At 34.4% G+C, this 15,134-nt stretch overlaps 1 long non-coding RNA gene across 11 annotated transcripts in view; it reads left to right on the top strand.

Annotated features, from left to right (window-relative positions):
- Positions 1–15,134, top strand: part of LOC111091669 — a 355,249-nt gene that overhangs the window by 1,881 nt on the left and 338,234 nt on the right. For all 11 annotated transcript variants that reach the window (XR_005376441.1, XR_005376438.1, XR_005376439.1 and 8 more), the window contains exon 2: positions 2,960–3,085. This is a non-coding gene — a long non-coding RNA (uncharacterized LOC111091669). The remainder of the gene's footprint in view (positions 1–2,959; positions 3,086–15,134) is intronic.

The following is a 15,134-nucleotide window of genomic DNA, read 5'->3' as shown; positions in this document are numbered from 1 at the left end:
GACTCAAATTTTTCAATAATGAATATGTCCACAAATGACTAAAAATGCACTAAGAACGAATCATGGGTTTCAGAGAGATTATAGTAAGCAGGCAGATTTGCAAGTATTAGATCTGCTAATAATGAGGTTCACCTATATTTTATGCCATGCTCTGGTTCTGACTTAAAAAATGTTAAAAAAAAAAAAAAAAAAGATGCTTCACCCTTGCCAACTTCTAGGTATTTTTTGCAGACACATAAACATAAAGCTAGGCCATAAATATATAAACATAACTATTACATAACCAGAAAGCTAAGTCAAAGGTCAAAAATACTCATTACCCCTTTAAGCCATTTATGTCCAGGCCTTCAGACTTGGTATTTTGCCATTTTACTAGGATGAACATGATGCTCCTCTAATAGTTTTGTTTTGGTTCACACCTGTGAATTTCAAGCTGCCTTCTATAGGATAACCTACCTAAGCTTTGACTACCAATATTTCAGCTGAGACTGCATGATGACTTTTCAGAATGAACAGCCTCAACATAGGTATTCCATTCAATATACAAAAGGGAGAATTTTATATGGTAGTCATGTAAGCATCCATGCCATCGATTCCCCCAGTCACTTATGCCCTAAATTATGTCCTGCTTAATATATATTTTTTAAAGATTGTATTTATTTATTCATGAGAGACACAGAGAGGGAGAGAGAGAGGCAGAGACAGGCAGAGGGAGAAGAAGGCTCCATGCAGGGATCCTGACGTGGGACTCGATCCTGGGTCTCCAGGATCATGCCCTGGGCTGAAGTTGGAACTAAACTGCTGAGCCACCTGGGCTGCCCATCCTGCTTAATATATTTGATCTTTACCATATGAATCTGGAAAATAAACCAGTTAGGCTATGGGACTTGGCATCTTCCACCCACTCCTCTGACCTTGATAATTCTTGTGTATTGTTACCATGAACAAATAAATACACAAACAGAATACTTACTAAGAATTTCATGGGGTAATTTTTTTTAAGATTTTTATTTATTTATTCATGAGAGAGAGAGAGAGAGAGAGAGAGGCAGAGACACAGGCAGAGGGAGAAGCATGGGAGCCTGACACTGGACTTGATCCCGGGTCTCCAGGATCAGGCCTTGGGCTGAAGGTGGTGCTAAACCGCTGAGCCACCCGGGCTGCCCTCATGGGGTAATTTGAATTATTAAATTTATATTACCTTTGTCATAATTATTGATTGGTATCGTTGAATAAAAGACTATTCATCAAATCATTTGGAAGTGATAAGTCCAAGTGATAAGTCCCTTCTGTAAGGTTATGGTTACATTTGTTTAGAAAACAGCAACAACAACAATTAAAAAAAAAAAAAAAAGACCCTTTAAGTCTTTTCATTAAAAAGGCCTGAAAATCATCACCAATTCTCTAAGAATTACATTCTGAGTGCCAAGACTGTTGTTTCCAAAACAACATTTTAAAGAAGAGATTTGTTTACCTCAAGCTACTGAGAATATTCTACTGTGTTATCTTAGAGAATCTATAAAACTTTCTGTTTCATGTTTGGGCCCACAGTACTTTTGAAAGTGATTTTTTTGTGTGTATCTTGTCAAGTAGGGGTAATGATATCTTTCTCATGTCAATATTCAACTGATCATGTACACTAGTACATGAAACACTAGTAGTCCAAAAAGACATGACCACTAAGCAAATCTGCTTTTGTATGACATATGACTTAAGAAAAAACTTTTACATGTTTAAGTAGTTAGAATAAATAAAAAAGGTAACATATTGTGACATGAAAATTGTATGATTCGATTTCAGAGTTCATTTATGCGGTTTCTTTGGAGCATAACTGTGACCATTTGTTGACATCTCATCTTTTAATGCTTTTAGGTGGAATTGAATAGTTGCAGTAGAGTCTACATGGCCTGCAAAACCTTAAATGTTAGGATTTAGCACCTCACAGAAAAAGTTTCTGATTCTTGGGAAAGATTCATTTTCCCACTGTAGTTGGCTGTCACTTTTGACAAAAATCAAGTGGCTATATATGATAGGGTAATCTCCTGAACTAAGTGACTCATTATTCTATGGGCTTATCTTTGCACCAAAAACACACTTAACTAATTATTATAACTTACAAGTATACCTTGATATTTCAAAGTATAATTTATCCAATTGTGTTGGACGTAGCTATATTTGGCTTTTGCTGTTTTGTTTTTTTATAAATTTTATATAATCATTATTAATTCCCCCACAACATAAATCCTGGATTTTGATTAGGATAGTATTGAATTATAGATCAATGGGGAGAATTTATATATTATGATAATGAGATTTCCAATGCATAAATATGAACTATCCTTTTATAAATTTAGATTCCTTTTAAAATTTCTCTCAATAATGTTTAAAACTTTTATTTTAAATGTCTTCTGTATCTTTTATTAGGCAATATATTTGATGTATTTTATTTCATGATAATATATTAACATACATATGTATATATTGGGGGAAGTAACATGTAGAAATTTCTTTGAATTTTCCTTGTATACAATATTGTTGCCTATAAATATTGACCATTTTTATTTCCTGATTCCAACACTAATAATTTTTATTTCATTTCCTTGCCTTTGTTGAAATAGCTTTCTGGATTCAACATGGAGCCACTACTATTGCCTAGGTTGCCATGTCAGCAAAGTGAAAAACATTCTATGTTCTTGTAAATGCTTTTCTTGACCAGAAACACAATATATCCAGGGCACCAATCCTCAAACACCAAGCGTGCTCTGGGGCTTCTCATCCCAAACAAGATATACTGTGTGACCTCAGCCAATCAGTTACTTTATTTTTTTCTCTTCTTTATTCTTTTTCTCTTCTTTATCCTCCATTTTGCAGTTATCCAAAAGAAGACTGTCCACTTCATGAAGTGTTAATAAAGTGTATTCATGTGACCTAAATTGTTGTCTTTAATCACTTTTAACAGTTCTTGGTGACAAGAAATGGGATCTTGAAGCTGAGTGCTAATGGCTTTGAAGAACCAGTTGCACAGACCAGGCATTCATGGGACCCTTTGAACTCACTCTTCATCTAGTTTTTACCAAGGCCATGGGTAAGTCACTGTCCACCCCATTGTGTGCAGCTCTCTGACCCAAACTTTACTTAAAAAGCATATGTATATATAAGGGGTGGCAGCCATTGGGGGACTCACAATGCCTTGAGCTAAATAAACAGCAAAGGGGCACCTGGGTGGCTCAGTGGTTGAGCATCCGCCTTTGGCTGAGGTCATGATCCAGGGGTCCTGGGATCAAGTCCTGCATTAGGCTCCCCACATGGGGCCTGCTTCTCCTTCTGCCTGTATCTCTACCTCTCCCTGTGTATCTCTCATGAATAAATAAGTAAAAATATTAAAAAATAAATAAACAGCATAAAAATCTGGGGAAATTGGAGAAATAGATGAAGACAACAGTTTTGGACTGGTTTGACCATTAAAATTAAAACTTTAATAGGCACAAGTTGGACTATTAAAATCCATTGGGCACCTATCACTATAAAGAAATATTCAAGTGAAAGTTGTAGCAGATCTACTGCTAATGATCTTGGAAGCTAAAGCTTCAAAACGCTGGTCATGTCAAGTATTTAAAAGCTGTTATAGTGCTCTCTCCTTAATTGAAAGACTCCCATGGTAGGATAAATTGGTCATGGAATGAGTTAGATTGGCACTAGGTCACCTGCCAATCTTGAGAAAATTTCCATGCAATGACGTACACTGTAAAACACCATAAAATCCCCAAGCCAACAGCACATCACCCTTAGGTGTTAATTTGGCTCCAAGGAGATTTAGCTGAAGAAATAGGATCCTGAAGTTTCAAAGAACTGAGCATGCCTCTGCTTATTTTATGTTTAAGAACTATAGTCCCAGAAGCTGTGGACATCTACAAAAATGGTAAAATCTTACTAAGACAATGTAGAATTACAATGGAAACTACAGGGAATGTTCCAATTAGATAAAATCCTTCATTTGAGAGGTTCATTTAAAAGCAAAATTTCCCAAGTCAAACAAACAGAATGGGATATCTATTTTAATTGGCATGCAGAAACTCCCAAAAGTCTCCACGATGCCAAAATAGCTTAATGGAAAGATTAATTGCATAAAACTAAGGAAAAATTAAATACACAAGAGGTACCTAAATTTATCCTTATAAGACCAATGTGACTCCTGCTACTCCCCTTTATCCTTTTTACCTGAGTACTCACAGTCTATTAATCCTCTATCTGAATCACCTTTCCACTTTGAAGAGACGAGAAGATCATAAACAAGTATACTAAGTTAATATGGTCTGACAACTATAATAGCTCCAAGGCCATAAAGCTAAAGCAACCTCTGGGACTCCCTTGTTTTACCCTCCTAGGTATTCATCATCAGAACACTGATGGACCAGAAATCAGTGTCTCACTTGCAGTCAACTGGGACACTTGGAAAAAAAATAGTGTCCTTGAAGGTTTTATGAAAATTCATCCACACTGACTTGAATGCCCCATAACTACACTCCATTAAGAGTCCTTTCCAGAATTGATGAGATCTCAAGGGATTCACCAGTAAACTGTTACTAGTTTTTCCCTTAAACAGCCAAAGGGATAGTAAGATTAATGTAAAATCTGGCCAAATTCTGGCAAATACCAAAGTTATATGTTCTACTTTGAACCCCGCTTGTTCCAGTGTCTGCAGATGGGATCCTGGAAGAATCTAGTGTAGGGTAAGAATTCTTACCGACTTAGTTCTCTCAGATTTATGCAATGCCTAGTCAAGAAAGGAAGGTAAATTTCATGATACTCATACCTTTTTCAAAGCCAGATTCTTATGAATTTGGTTTTGGGGTGCTTATTGGTTATGGATCCTTATTCTCTTAGGGATAGCTATTGCCTTCTTGTTCATCTCATTGTGTGTTCTGAGAATTTGACTTGGCTTTCTGCCTGCCTGGGGCATGCAAGTTGTTGGTTCTTGCAAAGGCAGGCAGCTCAACCATGAGGTTGAGGGCCCCAAAATTATGGCCAGACAGAAACGTGGGTTGCATTTCATTTGTGACTAGATAGAACTAGAAAGAAATGTGGGTAGTAGTCCGTTTATCCTACTGTCAGTTGCCAGCTCTCAGGGAGTTTGTCTGAAGTCTTTTTTGGGAGGGAGGTATCTTTGGAAGTGACTCTGAATCTCAGAGAAATAGTATCATTCTCATCCCTCTTAGGGAACGCTTCTTTTGTCTATAAAGTCATTCAATGCTTCTATGAATATTTATTTTTTGTAGTGGCTAAAACCTGACAAGGTATTTGAAAGGATTTTTTTTAGTAAATCTATAATCAAATGATGTCCAAATTGGAAGCTAGTATTTAGATCCTGATAGGAATTTTTTTTAGGCCTTCTCCCCTAAGTTAAATGAAACTTGTCCCAAAGGGAAGAAAGACATTAAATAAAATAAGAAGAAATGGAAGAGTTGGAAGAGTTATTACTAGTGCCTTAAAATGGCAAAAATGTCAATTTACCTACTTGAGTAGGTGCTACCTGGTTATATAAGATTAGACAATGTAAGGGTTATAAAGATGGTTCATAAGAGGACCAAAGGACCTAGAATTAGTATTGATTTGTTATTTTTTTAAATATCCCTATTTTATTTGTAGATTATTCATTCATTCAAAAAATAATTTTGACACCTATTTTGTACCCAGAACTCTTCTAATCACTAGGGAAACAATAGTGAAAAAACATGATCCATTTCATAGAGCTTAGAATCTGGACATATATATTATATGTATTTATATATCTTCTACATCAAACTTCAAACCTCAATTTTGTGCCTCTGAATTCCTAATCTTACCATTGTTACCATTTAATCAAAAGGTTTAAAAGATCAATCCACTCATGGAAAAAAAGGCATTTGTTTCTATAGATAAATTCAGTATTCAACAAAAATTATCTTCTTTCTTATGTTCCTCAGAGAAATTTATAATCTCTAAACTACCATATCATTTTTTTCTTGTTTGTTAAATTCAGAGGGTTTGGATCAAATAAAAGGAGACCTTATCAAATATTATCCATATATAGAAGAGCCAAAAATGCTTCTCAGATATCAACACTGTAATATGATATAAACCATACACATGCCAAAAGATCTCAGAGGTCAAACAAGAGGCAAAGAGAACAACTGGCGGTCCTCATTTTGTATGGTCCCAATATGTACAAGTTGTGATTACCATGATTTAGTTATATAATGCCAGTCACTCAACAATAGAGTTGATTTCAGTTACCACAGAATATTAACTAGGTAACTGCATGAAATATGTACTTGCTGCTAACCCTTCAGTCCACAAATCACTATATAAGTAACACATGTGCATCGAAATCCATGTTCAGTCTTTCTACTTCAGTCTGTTGGTGATTGTTTACTATGCATCTGTTATTCAGTGTATGCACAGAAACAAAGTATGTAGTTTTGGTGCCTCCTTGTCTTTAAGTGATAAAGCCATGTGCCATTTTTTAAAATAAAGTATACATGAAAGAGGGACTTAATCAACCAAGATAAATGTATGGCAGAGAAACAAAATATAAAAATGCTGGAAGGAAAATTAGAATCTTTTATGAATAGAAACATTGAATAAATAGCTGGCCATAGGGATATAAATATGTATTCCTTTGAGACACTCCTGATACACAGCCAGAGAAACTTAATTAAGATAAACTTATTGGCATAAAAGAGGAACATGATTAGGACAAAATGGATAAAGATATCTCATAAATGATGCTTGAAAAAAATAAATTACATAGATATTTTATAATATTGAAAGTGCAAATGATAAAATCTTGAAAGGTGATCCAAATTTAGAAAGAGTTTGACAACACACTAATGCATAGAAAAAGATGCTCACTCTGTGCAGTAAAATATATAGGAAGAAAAAGTCAAGCATTATTCCAGCTATATTTAAAATTTTATACAAGCAATAGAATAATAATAAAATGATTGGTATTTCCCATACTTTATAGTGTATTTATGATATAATAAAAACATATATTTAACCTCTGTCCCCTGTTCTGCCATAGAGCTCCTAAAACCCTTGGAATTTCCTGAGTAATTAAGAGTATTTTTTGATATTTCTAATGAACTGCCTATGATCATAACGGAGTTTGTGTTAAGGAGGAACTCAGAGCCCAAAGATGGCCTCAGGATGATATTGGTAACTAGAAAGGTCAAATGATTATTGGGTTGGAACAGTCAGCCCCAGCTACCAAAGTCCAGGAAGAGGCTGGGGGCTGCAGATTGACACCTATAAAAACTCTGAATCCATGGAGATTCAGAAAGCTTTCTGGATTGATGAGCACATTGAAGTGCTGTCCTCATACCTTGTCCTATGCATCCTTGCAATTAGATGTTCCCAAGTTGTATCATCTAGTAAACTGGTAAGCCTAAGTAAAAGTAGATAAAATGTTTTCCTGAGTTCTGTGAGTCATTCTGGCAAATTACTGAGCCTGAAGAGTGGTTGTGGGAACCCCTACATTTATTCATTTTGTAAAAAATATGGGTGGCCCCTGAGACTAAAAATGTGTCCGAAGGCAGTTTTATGGGACTGAGTCCTTACTTTGTAGAGTTTGTGCTAACTCAAGATTGTGTTATAATTGAACTCAATCATTGGATATCCCAACTCTTGTCAAAGAATTAAAGTTAGTATAAAAAAAATCCATGCAATTTGGTGTAACAGTGGTGTCAAGGAAAAATACATCTTGGTATTAAATAATTATTTACCCTTATTATTGTTTTATTTCATTATAAATATATGCTGACAGAATTTTTAGTTATTTTTTAAATATTTATTTATTTATTTGAGAAAGAGAAAGAGAGAATGAGAATGTGTAAGAGGGAGAGGCAGAGGGAGAAAGACTCCCAAGCAAATTCCATGCTGAGCATGAAGCCTGAATTGGGGCTCAGTCTCACGACCCTGAAATCATGCCCTGAGCCAAAACCAAGAGTCAGAGGCTTAACTAACTGTGCTACCCAGGTGACCCTAGAGAATTTTTAATGTTTTGCCAAAATGTTTAAAAGTTATTGAATGATTTTCTTCCCACTGATTAAGATACCTTTGAATGATTTCAGCTTGCACAGTCATATTTTTGTTGTTATGACCATACAAAGTGAGGACAGATTATATAAAAAGTTTGCTTAGGTTATTTACCTGTTTGCCTTTGTCCTTTCATTGCAGCACAGTAAACCTTAGCTTTAGTGTGATTTGGATAAAAAGAGAATATATAAAGAAGAAACACAAATAAAATCTGAAGTGTTTTAGGGATTCCTCAGTGTTTTGTTATTCCAGATGTAATGAAGAAAGAGGAAGTAAAAGTCCCATTTTTGATGAGAAGCTTAAAGGTCCTGGAGCCCTGGACTCTGGTTTTATTCTGAGTTGAGTTTTTGGTTAAGGGGTCTAACACTTAACTAGTATTTCAATTTAGTAAGCAAGTAGCTGAACAGTACAAATGTATGTTCCTTCTAAAACTATGTTAATTACCAAATAAAGAACTAATTGCATGTAATCTGTGGAACAAACCCATTGTGTCCTTTCAGATAATTGTTTTGCTAAGCTTGATTATCACAATGTGCTAGAACAGTGTGGATCTAGTAACAATATTTAAAAGTTTTAACCAAGTCCATTATTAGCAATAAACAACTCAAAATATCTTTGTTAGGAGGCATGGGTCTTCTAGAAATTTCATAAAAATTGCTATCTCATCTAAATAGATTAATGTGCTTGAATTCTCCTATATCCATTAACTGCTGAAAAGCTGCTATAATGTAGAATATAACCATATATTTGTTTAAATTAACAAAAATCTATGTATAAAACAATAGCAATTTTATTTTCAGTCCTTTTACAACAATGAACATTTTATATCACATATAATTCCAGGACATAATCAGTAGTCAACTCTCTTCAGAGGACAATAAAAAAATTCATGGTCTTCTTGATATATCATATTCAATGTCCAGTATAAAGTAATTAAAATAAAATAAAATAAATAAAATAAAATAAATATTAGACATGAAAAGGAACAGGAAATGTGACCTAGTCAAGAGGAAATATTTGCCAACAGAGAAAACCTGAAGAAACGCAAATGTTGAAATCAGCAGAAAGTGTGTTAAACCAGTTATTCTAATAAATATATATTTTTTAAGTAGGATGAAAATATGGTCATAAGAAAAGAACAGATGGGGACTACCAGGAGTAAAGTAAAAACTTAGGAGATTAACATTTTTTGTAAATGAAAGTTACACTATATGAAATGAAAAATTCACTAGATGGAATTTTTTTAAAGATTTTATTTATTTATTCATGAGAGAAAGAGAGAGAGACAGAGACAGAGAGAGAGGCAGAGACACAGGCAGAGGGAGAAGCAGGCCCCCTGAAGTGAGCCCTATGCAGGACTTGATCCCAGGAATCCAGGATCATGCCCTGGGCCAAAGGCAGATGCTAAACCTCCGAGCCACCCAGAGATCCTCCCACTAGATCAATTTAATGGCAGATTATATATGATAGAAGATTAGGACAGTAAGTTAAAAATAGATAAAGTTAAATTACTGAGCTTAAGACCAAAAGGAAAAATTTTGAAAAAATAAAAACAAAACAAAACAAACAAACAAAAAACCCCACCTTATTATTAAGTAGGCAGCATCACCCTGCCTAACATACATGTAATTTGAACCCCCAGGGAGATAAGAAAGAAAAGGACAAAAAAGAAAAGAAAAGAAAGAAAAGAAAGAAAGAAAGAAAGAAAGAAAGAAAGGGCAGAAGTAAAAAGTATTTGAGTAATAAAAATGCAAAATTTTCCAAAGTAAATGAATACAAACTTACTGATTCCAGAAGCTCAGTAAACCTCAAGAAAAATACACACAAAGCAAACTATACTTAAGCACAACATAGGCAAAATTTTTTAAAACTAAAAGAAATCAGTAAATCTTGAAATAGAGAAATAAACCAGATTGCACAAAAGAAAAATATGATAATTGACCTTTCATCAAGAGCAATAGATGGGATCCCTGGGTGGCGCAGTAGTTTGGCGCCTGCCTTTGGCCCAGGGTGTGATCCTGGAGACCCGGGATCGAATCCCACATCGGGCTCCCGGTGCATGGAGCCTGCTTCTCCCTCTGCCTGTGTCTCTGCCTCTCTCTCTCTCTCTCTCTCTCTCTCTCTCTGTGACTATCATAAATAAATAAATAAATAAATAAATAAATAAATAAATAAATAAATAAATAAAAATAAAAAGAGCAATAGAGACAAGGCAATTGAAAAACAGCTTTAAAGCAAAATAAAAGTAAATAAATATCAACACAGGATTTTACTTAACTGAAAGTATACCTGAAAAATTAAAGTGAAATAAAGACATTTATAAATAAAGAAAAATTGAGAGAATTTCTTGCCAGCTACCTGAGCAGTGGTTTTTAGTTGTTACTGCCTGTCATACATCTGACACTCTTAGACCTGCCCACTATTGCAAATATTATGAGCATTTATTCTGCGTAGACAGAAAGTTTCATCCTCTTTCTGATAATAGTTACTGAGACAACCACAAATACTGATCTTGAAAGGAAGAAAAGCTCAAGCAGGATGGAAACTAGGCCAGTTGTTAGAACTTTGGCAGATTAATTTGGGAGACTAGAGGGTTAGGATGAGTAGTGCTTGCTAGTTTAGTATTAGCAGTAACAGGGCTGTCTTAAGGCTTAACCTGTCCTGCATGCATGCTGTCTTTCATGCTGACTTTGATACATTTGAAGATAATAGTAAAAGGTCTCTAAGTTTTGGGAACTGAGTTCTGGTTCCTAGAGAAACTTTAGTCCTCTTGAAGAGATTTCCTTTATGTCAGGTTTCACATGGAAAATCTTAAAGAGAAATTGACTGCCTTGGAGGCCCCTACTGCTCTGAAATGGGTTTATGATATTAATGAAGGTCAACCATTAGAGAATGAGAAAATAAAGAAAGCTATCTAAATTCTTACAGTCAACTCCACCCATTAAAAACAATGACACTATCTGTTTTATTGAAACAGAGTGAAAATTTAGGCTATATAATCTTGATAATGAGATACTGGATATCCATATTAAAGTATACTACTCTGGGATCCCTGGGTGGCGCAGCGGTTTGGCGCCTGCCTTTGGCCCAGGGTGCGATCCTGGAGATCCGGGATCGAATCCCACGTCAGGCTCCCGGTACATGGAGCCTGCTTCTCCCTCTGCCTGTGTCTCTGCCTCTCTCTCTCTCTCTCTCTCTCTCTGTGACTATCATAAATAAATAAAAATGTAAAAAAAATAAATAAATAAAGTATACTACTCAAAGATTGTCTATAGGTGAGCCAGCCCACATCATCAGAAGACTCTGATTTATACCCAGCCAGAAAGTAATATGGCTAAAGCTGGTGAGTGAAGGGATTGCCAAGCTTTAAATAGATTGACCTGTTGCATGACATAGAGCATTAGGTGGGCTGAAAATATTAGAAAATTGTCTGGTTCACCCATGGGCTTCTGCACATAACTAAAAGTTCTCTCCCTTCAGGCCTCCTGATTTCTTTCTCACTATCTATATATCTTTATATTACTTTTGTCCTTCATTAGTCCTACTTCTTGAGTAGTTCTCTGGAGAATTAATAATTCTTTTATTTATTTATTTATTCATGATAGTCACACACAGAGAGAGAGAGAGAGAGAGAGAGGCAGAGACACAGGCAGAGGGAGAAGCAGGCTCCATGCAGGGAGCCCGACGTGGGGTTCGATCCCGGGTCTCCAGGATCGCGTCCTGGGCCAAAGGCAGGCGCTAAACCGCTGTGCCACCCAGGGATCCCTAATAATTCCTAAATTGATGCTAAATGCCCTGTCCAATTTATGAACATGAAATTCAAGTTTGGTCCCTTCAATTCTGCCTCTTGAAGTTTGACCCATTTGGAATGACACAAGAATAAATCATTGTTATTTATCCTGAAAACTGTTCTAGGACATTTCCATCAGTTTCTGTTAATTTGATCACACCTTAGATTTCATGTTTTTGTCCCCATTCTGTCTGATACTTGAATATCCAGCTTTACTTTGAAACTCTAGTCTTCCCTTCATCTTTTCTGTGGCTTCTGAAGAGAACTAGAGTTAGTGTCTTTGTTTGTAATCAAAGTTAACAAAATTCTTAGCATTTTTTTCAAAAAAAAAAAAAACTTTTGTTTAGTTGTATAAAGTAAAAATGATGTGCTGACATCAAATTATCTAATCATTTACAGTTACTCATTCTATATAATGTGGTATATTCTGTTTCATGAAAATATCAATTTGGCAAATTTTGAATGAAATTCTATTCCATACACTAATCTTTTTTTGTCCTTTTCTATAAGCAAATATTATGTCATTATGAAAATTAAATGAAATAAATTCATAATACAGGTTGATTCATTCAATATTTACACTTTAAGAAAAGTATTAAAATTAATTCTTAAATATAAATGTGTTACAATTATATATTATCATTGTAGTGGTACAAAGGAGTTATATATATTGCAGTTTTGGCATGAGAAAAGCTCTGGGTTTGACTAATGACTATTCACTTACTTTATAACAGTAGTCATTGAAATTGGAATGCCCGATTTTTCAACTACTAAAATGAATAATTATAGGACTTACCCTTGCAGGTTTATCTTATGAATCTTGTGAAAATTAAATGAAATTTATGTTTAAAGCATTTACCTTAATACCTAAAGCAATTATAATTAGACACTATATGTTGACTACATTTATTATACTTATAATAAAAGACAGTGCATTCCCCTTTACATCTCCATGCCATATGGACGTTGTGATATAACAACTTTATTTACAATAAAACATATATGGAAATGTGAGTACCATGAAGTTGAAGCTACAAAATGAAACTGAACAGAAAATTACTGACCAATTTTAGTTGCTTCATGATTTACTTACTTTATACCATTCTTAATATTTGGATTTAATTGGGACACCTGGGTGGCTCAGCAGTTGAGCATCTGCTTTTGGCTCAGGGAATGATCCCAGATTCCTTGCATGGAGCTTGCTTCTCCTCCCTCTGCCTGTGTATCAGCCTCTCTTTCTGTGTCTCTCATGAATAAAAAAAATATTTTAAAAAATAAAATAAAGTTTTAAAAATATTTGGAATTAGGGATCCCTGAGTGGCTCAGCGGTTTAGCACCTACTTTCGGCCCAGGGCGTGATCCTGGAGTCCCGGGATCAAGTCCCACCTTAAGCTCCCTGCATGGAGCCCGCTTCTCCCTCTGCCTGTGTCTCTGCCTCTCTCTCTCTCTCTCTCATAAATAAATAAAATATTTTTAAAAATTGGAATTAATTATAGATCTCCTTAGTGTTTCTCACTTTTTACTAACCCTATATCACAGCCTGGAAATATGTAATATGATTAATGAACTCTTAGTGCAAACTTTTCCTCTTTCTCCAGTGAAAATGTTACTACTGGGAGCAGTTATTAGTGACTTTGAATATGTGAATGTAAAATCCAGATTATTAAAACTCGACCCCTAAAATTAATCACTTGGCTTCTAAAACAGATTCTTTATTCATAAGTAGTGATACTTTGGAAAAAAAAAAAAAGGTTAGTTTCTGTTTAGAGCAGAAAAAGTGCTTTTGTTCCTACTTTGATTTATTTTGGCTGTTTTTTAAATATTTATATCCACAGAAAAAAGACAAGTTTCTCACTGATACATTACAACACATCAGTCAAGTTGATTTAGAGGCTAACTACTGCCACATATAATATAGTCATATCAAAAGTGCTAACCTTTTCAAGGAATATAGTTTTTATTTTAAAATAAGTTCTGTTTTAGCATGAATATTTACATTTCTTTGTTTTTAATTGATGACATATAACTGAACATAAATTTATGAAACAATTTATTTTGCTGACTTCTTAGCAATACTTCTTAAACACGTTATACAATAAGATGTTTCAAAATAAATCCCATGCTTGATATGTCAGCTTATTCTTTGATATGATAACATTTCTACTTAATAGTGCTGTATTATCTTCATTCTACAAACAGAAATATAAGCAAAACAATTAAGTAATTTTCTAAAGGCAAAAATGGGGGTCAATGTCAGCAATCAGGATTAGAGCTAAGGATGCTTTGATTCCCAGGACTGGCTTATGATGATTAAAAATGCCTCTTTCACTCAGACTTCAATAATTAGTTAGAAGTTAGATCTTCCAATTGAAAACTTAAAACCTAGAATGTTTTGCTTATTCTGAGAAATACTAAAAATTCACTAAATATTTAGTAAACCAAATGGGAAATTTGAAAGATAACTTAATGTTTTTCTCTGTTTAGATATTTTATATCTATATTCTTCTTTTCTCATATTTTCTACTTCTCTACTTTATCAACAAAACTTATCTCCATTATCAAGTCTGAATTGTGTCACTTCATTCATCCTCATGATACTATCTCACTAAAGCCACACTTTATGTACATCACTTACAGATATGGACTTACCACCACTTTTGATCCATTTAACAACCAGAATATACTTTTCAAAAATTGTATTCAGTCCTATCATTTTGGGCTTGAAACACTAGTATTTCTCAGTGTAATTTCAACATTTTCACTTCAATATTTTTGCATTGTGCCCTCCTTAAATTGTGCTTCTTCAGACTTAGCTAATGTTTTTTTTTTTTTTTATAAATCCAATGACACCCTGAACAATATATTTAGAAACTACATACAGCTATATTTAGCTATATATATATATATTTAAAACTTTCAAAATCATTCAGTACCATCAGCATGTTCATTCATTTCCATCTCATATTCTTACTTTATCTTCCTCATAACATTTATCACTATGTAAAAAAACTGGTATGTTTTTTTTTTTTTGGTATGTTTATTTCCTTGTCAATTCCTGTTCCCTCCACTCACACAGCAGAATCAGAAAACAGAAGTCAAACCTATCTTTTCCACCCCTAACTTTAGTATGTAGATGAGTATCTGAGAGATGTAAATATCCAAGTAGATATTTTTGATGAAAGTAATAGATATAATCTGAGAAACACTAGGAAAATACATATGTTATCTGCTGAATTGTTTTCTACTATGAGTACTAATGTCACTTTTA

This window comes from Canis lupus, chromosome 22 (assembly GCF_011100685.1).
Source record: "Canis lupus familiaris isolate Mischka breed German Shepherd chromosome 22, alternate assembly UU_Cfam_GSD_1.0, whole genome shotgun sequence".
Classification (NCBI taxonomy): domain Eukaryota; kingdom Metazoa; phylum Chordata; class Mammalia; order Carnivora; family Canidae; genus Canis; species Canis lupus.
Note: the sequence above shows the minus strand (reverse complement) of the source record. Positions and strands in the feature narration are given on the sequence as shown.